At 36.4% G+C, this 12,500-nt stretch overlaps 1 long non-coding RNA gene across 1 annotated transcript in view; it reads right to left on the reverse strand.

The window, feature by feature from the left end:
* The window catches only part of LOC149133057 (uncharacterized), a 7,076-nt gene extending 3,400 nt beyond the window's left edge, over nt 1-3,676 (reverse strand). The window contains exon 1 of the long non-coding RNA XR_016243824.1: nt 3,333-3,676. This is a non-coding gene — a long non-coding RNA (uncharacterized LOC149133057). The remainder of the gene's footprint in view (nt 1-3,332) is intronic.
* Between the last annotated feature and the right edge of the window lie 8,824 nt (nt 3,677-12,500).

Here is a 12,500-nt window from a genome sequence, read left to right on the forward strand (position 1 = left end):
TTACAAACATGTAGAGATAAAGCATTTGCTGGACGATCTGCTCTAACATCATTAAAAACAATAAATCGTTCTTTAGTAACACAGTCGTTAGTAACATAACGCCAAAGAGTTGACGGTTGTGAATTGTTCGATACATCGTACTTTTTTCTTCAACAAGAATAACTACAAATTTAGCCTGCTTATGATCATTTACTACGTCATTCTACATAACCTTTTGAATCGCATCAAGTCATTTTGAATTCTGTTTGAGAGACTTGAGAGTACAGAAGTTGAATCTAAATGACTTGCCAATTTTTCTCCATACTTACTGATTAAATATTAGAGTGTTTATTTATTTATTTATTTATTTATTTTTGTAATTCTTGCGATTACTGAATTTTTAGGATTCAAAATGACCCAAAATGATCATTCCTGGAGATCTAAAAACAATTAATGCACCAATCAATCAGAGCAGAATAGTTCTGTTTCGCTTAATTTCTTCATTATGTTGTTCTGTACACTGTCTTTTATGGATATCTAAATGTAAGCCTGTGCGAACATTCTCAAATGTTTTAAGATTTCTCAAAGATTTTATGTCTTTCAGAACGTTCATGTTTTAACAAGGCCATATGTAGAGTATTTAAATAAATGTAACCTTTATCACTTCAACCAGTTGTTACTATACGAAATTACAAACACGGCCGGCAAAATAACTTATATTTAGCTTAGCACTTTCAGTTAACTTTTATTTGTTTCATATAAATTAAACTGAAATATATATAATATATTTCTTGTTGGAAGTTTTCAAATTACGTAATTCAGTACTGGTCTCACATCATTTATAATTAATTGTAACTCTTCAAATCCTTTTTTGAAAAGCTAGTTTTCAAAAGTTCTTCTTCGACGTCTTTCAATCATTTCGGAGAATATGTCATAAGTTCAAATGATTTTTAGGAAACAAATATGCGCGCATGCGTGATTGAATGTCAACTTTAATATAACGAAAGATAATCATAGTGTGTAAACGAGGTTTAATTAGTTAAAGGTAACAACGAGAGAAATTGTATCAATGTATTACTTTCGCACATTAAATATCATACAGAAAATAAATAAGCGTTTACCATGTAGATCGACTTTTTCGATTCGCAAACTCTTTGCCTTATAGAAGCCTGACAAAACTTAAAATGACTGACAAGGGCTTTTGTGTGAGAGGCTAAATTACTTCTAATTTTAGATTCAGTGCTTTACCATGCGTTCCACTTTTTAAAAAAAGTGGGGAAATGGGCATATACTGCATGATTTGCCCACCTAAGTGCACATCACTATCATCTATCTATCTGGCTATCTATCAATATATCTATATATTTATCTAGCTAGCTAGCTTATGTATGTATATATGCATGCATGCATGGGAATGTGCATATATTAATTAATGGAATAATTTAGAATAGTTAAAACGTTGCATACAAGTTACATTACATAAACAAGGTTAAGATTAAAATGCACAGCTTAGCTAAAGTAATTGTTGAATCTTATCTCCGTTAGACATTTTAAATAACAAATAATTGCTTTATCAATTTCAGAGATATTGATATTTTCACATTTGATACTAACCGGTTTCCACTTTAAGAATAATTTAAGCTGCATGAATGGTTTGCAATTTAAGTATCTTTAGAAAGCTTACAATTTGAAACACTTGTCTTTTTTGCATGAAAATGTTCTTTATTACAAGGTACGTTATTTACAGCCACTATTAATCAAACGTTAAAGTAAGGCATATATTTCTCAATAAATTGTTTCTCTTTCTTTACTTTTTATTGCTCTGTGATTGAATCTGAATATTCGTAAATTGTAAATGCTTTAAAATTAAGCAGGTTCGTTCTTGTACATGTTGCTGCATGTCTACTTAACAAATCTTTTCGAATTTTCCCATTATTAATTTATTATCTACGTACAAATTTTTACATCATGAAAATTCAGGTTGTCCTATGTAATATTCCAAATACCCAGAAGGTACGATCATATACCTCAGAGTTTTAAGTAAAGTATGTTTTATTTCAAACTTGAACTCTGAGTCTTCAGTCTAATACAGTCATATAGCTCAATTTGATTTTCCGTATATTGTAACAGTGGAGTTCGAAAGTTATTCATAATCGTTTTGCGTTATTCAATGAATTGAACTGCGTTTTGTTTTTTGGTGACTTACTGATTTTCGAGAACATCTTTTAATATTTCTTGATCCTCAAGTGCTTATACTGAATAGGTTCCAGCTTGGCATGCTTGAGTTCAAGCAAATGTTTAGTTCACATTTTTCTGTTCAGGAAAGGACATTTCTGCCTAATTCCAAAATGACAAATGCCATATCTATCACCGATGAGGCGAAAGAGCTTCTCGCTCCAGAAACGCAGTGTCTTGTAATTTAATAACATCCTTTAGAATTCGGTGTGTTTATCCGCACCGAGGGAGAAATTTGTTGTCCTCTCGGACAACAAACTCTAATTCTGGAGGAGAGTTTTAAAAAGAAATGCACACATGGTTATTTTGATCGTCGCTGTTTCGTGCACAAACACCAAATGAATTCCAGTTTGACAAGCCTCAGAAAAGACGAGCAAATATTTTAATAGCTGGTTTCTAAGCAAATACAGAAGCCCTCACCCTATCCCCAACAAATGACTGAGGTAGAGTTTATCACTGAGGAAGCAATGTGACAGCGCCAAATCTTTGTGTCTGGTACACACAAAATGTTATATATAAGTGTATGTGTATATGAGTATTCATGCATTTGTATGTTCAAATACATACATATATATATATATATATATATATATATATATATATATATATATATATATATATATATATCTGTTGCCGGTATACACAAACACACACACGTGTGTGTGTGTGTGCGTGTGTGTGTGTGCGCAAGCGGCGGTGGGGGACAAATACAGACACTGGTTCCCAAGCGGTGGTGGAAGATAAACAGACAGACACACACACACACACACATACACACACAACATACACACACACACACACACACAAATATATATATAAGCATAGATAAGTATGTGCGTTTGTGCGTTTTGCCTACTGGCAAAAATACTTAGACATTCACAGACATTCATATGTATACGCGTAAGAAATATTTCCTGTAAAATTACAATGTCTGGAGAAAGTTATTGAAATTTATAGAACTTGACAATTATTATTTTAGTATCTCTCTCTCTCTCTCTCTCTCTCTCTCTCTGTGTATATGTCTGTGCACACGTTTGAATGTGGTGTGTACCAGAGGGTTTGCAAATCCAATGGGGGTCTTAAAAGACATGTTAGGATCCACAATGAGCAGAACTTACTTGCAGGTATTGGTAGTGCAAATCAGAGGTGCAATCTGTGTGGGTGTTTTTTCAAAACACTGTCTGGTTTAAAAATCCACATCAGACGCCATGAAAGGGCTAAGGTGTAGGTGCAGGAGGTGGTCAAACTCTGTTTAAGGAGTAGACAACCACCATATCACACAAAGATAGAATGAACAGGCTTTAATCACAATGCACAAGAATTGTGTCTATGTATTCGTAACTAGTAACAGCTGTTTGGCTGGGTTTTCCATATTATAAACGTTATAATTTATGATATCATAAATATAATCCAGTAGCGGCCTTGTACGTCATATGATCCAGTGGCAGCTGTGTATGATGTCATCAGGTGAGTGGCTTTGAGAGCAGCGCCGGATCACGTCCACATTCCCATTGCTTTATACACACATTCTATTTTTAGCATTCCCTTGATAAAGAGCAACGCGCAAGTCATAAAATACCAAATACAGTAATAGAAATAAAAATCAAAAATATAAATTATAAAATAAATAGACCCAAAACAAGCCATCGGAAATAAAAAAACAAAAGCAAAAATAGAAATAAAAAGCATCAAATATAAATTAGCAAAACCTTAAATTCGGTCTCATTTAACATAAACAAGTCTCACCCTTTTATGAAGATAGATTAACAGTGAGATGCCAAAATATAAACTAGGACTCATTAACACTTTTGTCTATAAGCGTTTTTCTTCCAAGGGGGCGTGGCCGACTTAATAACCCAAGCAGGATACCAACTTCGCTGCCAGTTCGCATGATATCTGTTACCTTTTATCTTTGGCTTGTTTCAATCATTAGACTGCGGCCAAGCTGGGGCGCCGCTTAGAAGCATTTTTAGTCGAATTAATAGACCCCAGAATTTGATTTTTGTTTATCATGATACTTAGTCTATCGCGCTCTTTTGCTGAGCTGTTAAGTAAGTTACGGGGACGTATACACACCAACACCGGTCGTCAAGCGGTAATGGGGGGGGGGGGGGGAGAATGACACACACACACACAAAGACACGCATTCACACACGCACGTGTATATATATATATATATATATATATATATATGCAAATACATATATATGACAGGCTTCTTTCAGTTTCCCTTTACCAAATCCACTCACAAGATTTTGGTTGGCCCAAGGTTATTGTAGAAATGACTTGCCTTGCCCAACGTACGAAGCAGTGGGACTGAACCCAGAAACATGTGGTTAGTAACCAAGTTCCTTACTACACATCCACGCCCACATGTAAATATATATGTATGTATGCATATATACAGTGTATATACATATATACATGTATATATATATATATATATATATATATATATATATATATATATATATATATATATATATATATATATATATATATATGTATGCATGTATATGTGACTCCCTCGTTGGATTATTTACTTTCATTTAGTCGAAAAAAAGTAACATAAGTTATCTCCCTTGAAAATTTACGTTTATTTATTTATTTGTTTATTTATTTATTTATTTACGATTCGAACGTGTCAGACATATTAACCATTCGAAAGCACACGAAAAAACTGTCAACTTCACTTCACCATTTTATTTTTTCATTGCACCAATTGTCACCTGGTCACAGCAATTTACATACATACATACATACATACATACATAAACGCCTGTGTTAGAATGGGGGCAGCTGATTAAGATGTTCTCTATGTGGCCTGTGTGTTTTCTGTACTCGTTTATCATTTTGTCTACTCTTCGTTTACTATGTCCTGTACCCAGATATGCATCTAAATATACAGGTAGATGTATGTACATACATGTACGTATATATGCATATACTCATTTATTATTTGTATTACATACATACATACATACATACATACATACATACACGCACATACACACATACATACACACACACACTACTTATGATCCCACGAAAACCAACCATCAGAAATATAGAAAAATAAAATCACATCTTGCATTGAAGTTTGAACGGAACTTTACAGCTAATATACATAAGGCATTGCACGAGAGAACAATACCGACTCGACTTGGGAAAACTTCCACCGATCTCATGTTATCGGTGGGCCATGAGATTGCCAGAGAACAAGTAGCTCAAATCCTAACTCCCAGCTTTTGGACAATAAATGTAGTAGTAGTAGTAGTAGTAGTAGTAGTAATGATGGCTCAAGTTTGAAGAGAAGGGGTAAATCGATTTTATTGACCCCAAGGACTTGATTTATTTTATCGGCTCCGAAACAATGAAAGCTAGAATTGACCTTGGCGGAATTTGAACTCAGAACATCGGAAGAATGAATTGGGAGAAATCCCGTTGAGCATTTTATCAGGCACGGCGACAATTCTGTCAGTTACCTGTTTTGATGGTTTTCAAATTTTTGCACAAGGCCAGTAATATCGGGGCAAGAGGTAAGTCGATACATCGATACATCGTCCCATACGCTAATCTTACAGTGACTGGATTAGAGAACTTGTTAAGCGGACGTTGACGGAGGGATCGTTTACAAAAATGGTGGTTCGCCCAGAAAAGAGTGATTAAGTAGAATCAAGAAAGTTTAGTAAGGAAGTAGCGACAGAGAAAACTAGTGTAGAGGGTAAACCTCGCCAGAAACTTAGAAGAACAGCTTGGGAAGGGCATTGCAACCGACGTGCTTGCGGTGAGATAAATCTTTTAATGCGAAACACAAAGGTTGCATTGTCAGAACTAAGACATGTGCTCTAAGGAACAAGGGATCGAAAATCGTTCGATGGACCTCAGTGGGAGAGACACAAAGCCGCAATTAGGGGACCAAATTTCGATTCAAAGTAGATGTACGTGGAATTTAAGGGGCGCTTGGTGCACTTGTTCGTGACTAGAGGTTGACCAGCTCATGCATTGGACTTCAACTGCCATGCTGTCTCTTGTAGGACGGATCCAGCTGTCAGCTGGTTCCATTGTGTAAATCCTCCTTACCGTCTTCCCTTGGTTAGGAAGAGCAAGAAGTGCTTGCCTGCCTGGTGGCCTTCGCGAAAGAGGTTCTGTGATGGACAAGACTGGAAACAGTGAAACCTTCATCTTTGGCCAAACTCTCAATAAGTTTTGAAAGTTTCACTTGGAAAGGAAAGTGAGGGCAGAAAGGAAAGTGTTACTTTCCAGTAGCTTTGAATTCATTGAAGCGTGGATGAATGTAGCAAAGATGGCTCAAGTAAGCAATCCTCTACAAATGGTCAATTGTAGCATGTTTCAGGTCTAGGCAGCAAAATAAACGGTTTAAATCTATTCATTTATGAGTAAATATAGTTTATAAAAATCGTTTGAAAATTATTTCTGAATGATAAAGATTCGTTGTTGTTACAGAAGGAAGTGTATTGACTACCGCTTGGGTATTAGATCAATCGTATTGTTTACTGTTTTTTGATGGATTCTCAGACAAAACAACTCGTCCGCCCGAGCGATAAATAGACGGACAAGGCAGTGTATATTTAACAAGTTAATTAAAAGTAGATATTAATTAATTTAAGTATTAGTTAATCAAAAGCAGACATTGTGGTAACGTTAATTAATTAAAACTGAACAATCATCGACGAGAGGTAAGCGTTAAACAATTTACTTATTTACCTATTTTGTAATTTGGTTATTTAATCTTTCAACGCCATAGTTATGAAGGTGGATCATAGAAATATGCAAAATGTGAAACAAGAAAGACATGGCTGTATGCGCCGGCGTGGTGGCATCATTCGAAAGCTACAACAATTCGAGTAAGCGCATTGTGACTAGTGATATACGAGAACATTTGATAATCTGGACGACGCGCGCGTACGTGTGCGTGCGTGTGTGTATGTGAGGTCGTTCTTGTGTGCTGCTGCTAACATGTAATCATTATAACCTGTTACATCGTCGGGTCGTCAGAGACTAAATCAAGGCTTGTTTGGTGAGTAAATGGTATTTGGAACCCTGCCTGATGAAAAACAAAAACCCTCAAAGATCGGGTGATCTTCTGCGATTCAACGGTCATTCAATAGTCCCTCTTTATATATATATATATATATATATATATATATATATATATATATGTGTGTGTGTGTGTGTGTGTGTGTGTGTATATGTATATATATATATATATCAAAAGTAAAACAAAACAAAAAAACGACCAACAGATATCGTTAAAACATAACAAGCAAGAAAAAGACGATAACACAACAACATCAAACAGAGCAAAGCAACATACACGGATCATTCACAGCCAATTGCTTCTTCAGTCAGAGTTTGGAATGTCCACGTAGTTTCGCTCAACCCTCTCCGATACTACTCGAAACCAGTTGGGCTGAAAGCATAAACTGAAGGCATTGAGTCCCTGAGCAAGGCAAACGAATGTACATATAGAAACACAAAGAAATAACAAACAGAAAGGGTCTTTCGATTATCGGACGAACGTAACATAAGAAATAGAACTATACATATACAATGGACAAAAAGCCTTTCGGCTATACAACAGAAGGAAAATAATTATGCAATTACAGCAAAAATAAAACAAAACAGAGTCTTTCGACTATCAGACAGTGTAGTAGGCTAGCCGAAGGAAAAGGGAAATGGAAAAATCTTCACTGACCGGGTGGCGAAACAATACAGATGCGACTGACCTCATAGATAGATAGATAGATAGATAGATAGATAGATAGATAGATAGATATACACTTGATTTCTAATATTGGTTTCAAATTTTGGCACACGGCCAGCAATTTTGGAGGCGGGGGTAAGTCGATTACATCGACTCCAGTGTTCAACTGGTATTTATTTTATCAACCACGAAAGGATAAAAGGTAAAGTCGACCTAGGCGGATTTTAAACATAGAACGTGAAGATGGACGAAATGCTGCTGAGCATATTGCCCGGCGTGCTAACGATTCTTTTCACAGACTTATATTTGATTTCTAATATAAAATGCAAACGTTTAAACTTCATTGGATAAATAAGGACGACAACTCTTTGCTACTTATTCTTCTAGTGACTTCCCTTGCTTGTCTGTGTTAAAATTAAACTCCAGATCAGCTCGGATCAAGCAGACCTTATGACGAAAAAGTATTCTAGCTGTGATTAACTCGCATGTTAATCACGATCATATTATATAATGTGTCGTTTCTTTTAAGACTGTAGGTGGGATCTGAGGGAGATTTGATTGAAAACTACGAAACATATCAATTCGACATTTGATCTCCTTCAAAATGATCCCATTCTGAAGCCACACACTTTATCCAGTGTCGTTTCCAGTGATGGAAGCATTCCTGGAACTCCTTTTTCCGTATTTATTTTATTGACCCCGAAAGGAGGAAAGGCAAAGTTGATCTCAGCGGAATTTTGTCCCAGAACATAAAGCTAAGCGTTTTGCCTGGTATGTTAATGATTCTGCCGGATCACCGCTTCAAGAACCACATAGGGCCGGTTTACCGGTTTCCGTGGTGCATATATTTCCCCCCCACCCCTGGACAGGACGCTGATCCGTCGCATGATTACTCATTTTGTCAGCTTAGTAGACTGGAGTAGCGTGAAATGGAGTGTTTTGCTCCAGAATGCAACATGTCGCTCGGTTCAGAAATCGAAACCGCATTCTTACGATCATGAGTCCAATGTCCGAACCAATAATCCACGGGCCTCCACAATCATTGCTAATATTGATTTCAAATTTCAGCATAAGGCCAGCAATTTCAGTGGAAGGGCTAAGTCGATTACACCGACCCCAGTGCTCAACTGGTACTGATTGTATCAACCCGAAAGGATAAAAGGCAAAGTCCACCTCGACGGAATAATCATTATTAATGTTAAAATATATTTTTAAGGTTATATTCTCACTTAATAAAAGCGGTGAGCTTGTAGAATTGTTAGCATATCGGACAAAATGTTTTACGAAGTTTCTTCCGGTATTTTACGTGTTCAAATCGACTAAGCCCCTCCCACTACAACTGCTGGGCTTGGGCTAAAAGTTGAAACAATTATTATTATTATAAAGGTGGCGAGTTTAGCAGAATCGTTCGCACGCTGGGCAAAATGTTTAGTGGAATTTCGGGGTTGAAATTCTGCCCAGGTCGACTTTGCTTTTCATCCTTTCGGGGTCGATAAAATAAGTACCAGTTGAACATTGGGGTCCATGTAATCGAGTTACTTCCTCCTCGAAATTTCTGGCCTTGTATCAAAATTTGAAGACATTATTAAAAAAGCGACGAGCCTTTTTTGTAATTTTGTTAAACTTTTAATTTCCTTGTACAAATTTTAATTAACTTACTCCAGATTTTGAACCAGCTTTGATAAAAACCATACAAAGATGTTACACCGGTTTTCAGGCTGTAAATTTAGACATCTTTCTCTCTCTCTCTCTCTCTCTCTCTCTCTCCCTCTTTTGTTTCCATCCCTCCCTCTCTCCCCATGCCTCCTTCTCTTTCCGTCCTTCACTCTTCTCTCTGTCATCCGCATGTATACACACTTAATATACGAGTATAACATCTTATATAATCTGAGTTCAAATTCCGCTGAAGTCGACTTTGCATTTAATCCTTTCGGGGTCGATAAAATAAGTACCAGTTAAGCACTCGGGTCGATGTAAATTGCTGGCCTTGTGCCAAAAGTTGAAACCATTATAGTATAACATTTAAACAGGATAAAAACTAAGATATGACAATTCAACTTTTTACTCTTGTAATCTATTTTCAATGTTTCGATAATTACTATTATTCAGTTAACTCTTCGATTAATTGATGATAGCAAGCTCTGTTACACAGACGCACGTTACTGATAGGTTTCCCTCCTTTTCTTCATACATTTAATGCCCCTAATTTTCTAAACCCCGCATTAATATATTTACCAGTCCTTCCTTCACAGAACGTCATTCTTACAGAGTGTCCCCCTCCCTTGTCCATGTTTCTTCTGAAGCCGTCAATTCGAAACCTGTTCACCGGCTTCAAGAGAGTCTTCGAAGGCCGCAAAAACAGCTGCTGTAATCAGACTAAACTCCCTTAAAAAGAAAAGAAAAAGAAAAAAGACAACAATGATATGCATATAGTTAAAAGCAATTTCTAGAGTTACATTAATCGAAGTAAAGAAGTATAAAATTAGCTACTATACCAACAAAAATGCAACAGGTGTACTTGTGATATGCGCTTATTCCTACATTACAAATAAATAATGTTATAATATACATGTGGCATTAACATCACGCTTACATAATACTTTTCCATTCTGGTTCATATCACTAGCATTGTTTACTCTGACTGAAATTCGTTTATCGATATTTTCAGACGTTACTTTTTTTTTTCATATATGTATTCTTTCTTTTTTCTTTTTACTTGGTTCAGTCATTTGACTGCGGCCATGCTGGAGCACCGCCTTTAGTCTAACAAATCGACCCCAGGACTTATTCTTTGTAAGCCTAGTACTTATTCTATCGGATGCCTTTTGCCGAACCGCTAAGTTACGGGGACGTGAACACACCAGCATCAGTTGTCAAGTGATGGTGGGGATCAAACACAGACACAAGCACACACACACACACACACACACACACACACACACACACACACACACACACACACACACACACACACAAATATATAAATACGACGGGCTTCTTTCAATTTCCATCTACCAAATCCACTCACAAGGCTTTGGTCGGCCCGAGGCTATAGAAGAAGACACTTGCCCAAGGTGCCGCGCAGTGGGACTAAGTCCGGAACAATGTGGTTGGTAAGAAAGCTACTTACATATTTACCAAAATTACTTTAAAATATCTTGAAATACTAAAGAGTAAATTTATTCAATAAAATTGCCATTGACTTCGACCACAGTCTCCAGACAACTTCGGAATCGCCTGCAACTCTTCTGGATGGTCTCCTTGTTTAAGTAAGTGAATTCTGCCATAATTCTTGCCTTCAGTTCATCTTTAGTGTTACAATTGCGCGCCATACATAATAATCAAATGAGTAGTAGTCTGAGGAATTAGGTGGCCTGATGTTAAGGGTGATGTCGTCGCAGAAAATGTCTGACAGCCATGACTGGGTTCTCCTACTTGTGTGGCATGGTGCTGAGTCCTGTTGCCAGACATAGGGTGTTCCAGCAGCCACCTTCTTGACCCAGAGCAGCACTACCTCCTTCAGGCGCTTGATGTAGGCCTTCATGTTGAATCTGAGGCCTTGTGAAAGATAACTGGAGACATAAAGTTGTCCTCAGATTGCACTGACCTCAGATTGACAACCAAACTCTCTGAAATGTTCATATTGGTGTTTCCGGCTCGAATGCAAAGCAATACAACATGTCGTTTCCAAATTTCTGGCAGAGTAAATTGAGTCATGATGCTGTTTTTCTCGCAGGTGGTGCCCAACTGACCCTAATATATGGTGTAGTCGACAAAATAAAAAATAAACCATGCGCATGCGCGAAATAAAAATTAAAATGGCAGCAATTTACCCATCGCACCCTGTATATGTATGTATGTATGTATGTATGTATGTATATATATATATATATATATATATATATATATATATATATATATATATATACATATATATATTATATATATATATATATATATATATATATATATATATATATATATATATATATATATATATATATACATATATATATTATATATATATATATATATATATATATATATATATATATATATATATATATATATATGGTGGTAAGAATGTTTCAAAGAGAGTTGAACAGCAGAAAGTCTTCAGAGAAGAAAATCTCCCAGGCAATTTCTTACACTCTAAGGAGGCAGAGCTGTATCCAGGTTATGACTCCTGAGTGCCCTTTTACTGACACTTTTTAGCGACTTGGATATCGGAGATTTATCCCTTTAAGCCGCTTGGAGATTTCTTGTCGTTGTCACTACTCTTCGTTCACTCAGCATTCAAACTTATACTTAAAGAAGAAATAACTTTGATTGTCCTGATAGCGATAAAACGCTATCACAATGACTTAGCGTTAAAATACAAAGATATTGCCTTCAAACAGTTTGGTAGTCGTTATTGTTTCTCCTCGACCAGAAACAGCTGGAATATATCTCGTGTGTTTAGCGAGAATCGTTGACAGAAATAGTGTTCGGTCAGTGGCTATAGAAGACACTTGTCCAAGGTGTCGCGTTGTGAGACTGAAACTGCAGCCATGTGGTT

This window comes from Octopus bimaculoides, chromosome 12 (genome assembly GCF_046866305.1).
Source record: "Octopus bimaculoides isolate indiv1 chromosome 12, ASM4686630v1, whole genome shotgun sequence".
Taxonomy (NCBI): domain Eukaryota; kingdom Metazoa; phylum Mollusca; class Cephalopoda; order Octopoda; family Octopodidae; genus Octopus; species Octopus bimaculoides.